This window comes from Pteropus alecto, unplaced genomic scaffold, assembly GCF_000325575.1.
Source record: "Pteropus alecto unplaced genomic scaffold, ASM32557v1 scaffold3, whole genome shotgun sequence".
NCBI lineage: Eukaryota > Metazoa > Chordata > Mammalia > Chiroptera > Pteropodidae > Pteropus > Pteropus alecto.
The window spans coordinates 32,844,899-32,845,679 of NW_006442484.1; the positions used below are offsets into that span (position 1 = coordinate 32,844,899).

The 781-nt window shown below is 65.6% G+C and overlaps 1 protein-coding gene across 10 annotated transcripts in view; it reads left to right on the top strand.

Annotated features, from left to right (window-relative positions):
* Positions 1-781, top strand: part of TANC1 (tetratricopeptide repeat, ankyrin repeat and coiled-coil containing 1) — a 215,529-nt gene continuing 214,748 nt past the window's right edge. For 9 of the 10 annotated variants that reach the window (XM_006921103.2, XM_015596701.1, XM_025039235.1 and 6 more), the window contains exon 1: positions 1-66. The gene's annotated coding sequence lies outside the window, so the exon portion shown is untranslated. The remainder of the gene's footprint in view (positions 67-781) is intronic. The other variant, XM_015596697.2, reaches the window with a different exon arrangement.

Here is a 781-nt window from a genome sequence, read left to right on the forward strand (position 1 = left end):
CCGCGCCCCGAGGCCCGGCCTTGGGGGTGGGGAATCGCACCGAGGAGCTGGAAACTTTCCCGGCAGGTAACTCCCGCCGGCTTGGCGCCGCCGCGGGTCTCCGCGCGTCCTGGGCAGGGCCAGCTGCAGCGGTGCGGAGGAGAAGAGAGGGTCCCGGGAAGAGGAGAGGGTGATGGGGAGAGTGAGAAGGCATGTGGGAAAGTTTCTGGAGCCTCCTCCCCCACCCCTCCCCACCCCCCCGCCACTGGCAAACCCGGCGGGGATAGGCACAGACATGTTGGGCACCCCCGGGCCTTGGTCCTGGCGGGTCTGGAGAGTGCGCCTCCCCTTCGCCATCCCCTCTTCGCTGGACCGAACTGGCCCCCCGGCGGAGCTGGGGTTTGGGGGCACCGGGGACACGCGGCGGCAAGCTCGGGTTTCGGGAGCACCTCTACCCGGCCTCGTCACCCTCTTTCTTGCCACCTCTGTGGCTTGGCAGAGGCCTGGGCTGCGCCTGATACCTGGGGCGGAGGAGGCGGGGGAGAGGCGCGCCTGGCACTGCGGGGTCCAGGGTGCCCCTGGAGTGTAGCGGAGCACGGGTCGCGAAGTTGCCGGGTGAACTTAAGCCAGAGGGGGTTGGTGCGGTAATGCCCCACTCTGGGCTGAAAGTCTGTTGCTTTGCTTCCAACAACACTGCGATTAGCATATCCATGATCTTTTATTTGAGGGTGGGGTGGGTGAGCCAGGTAGGATTAGACAGGAGGGGGAACTGAAAGAGACAGGAATTGTATCAAGATTGTGA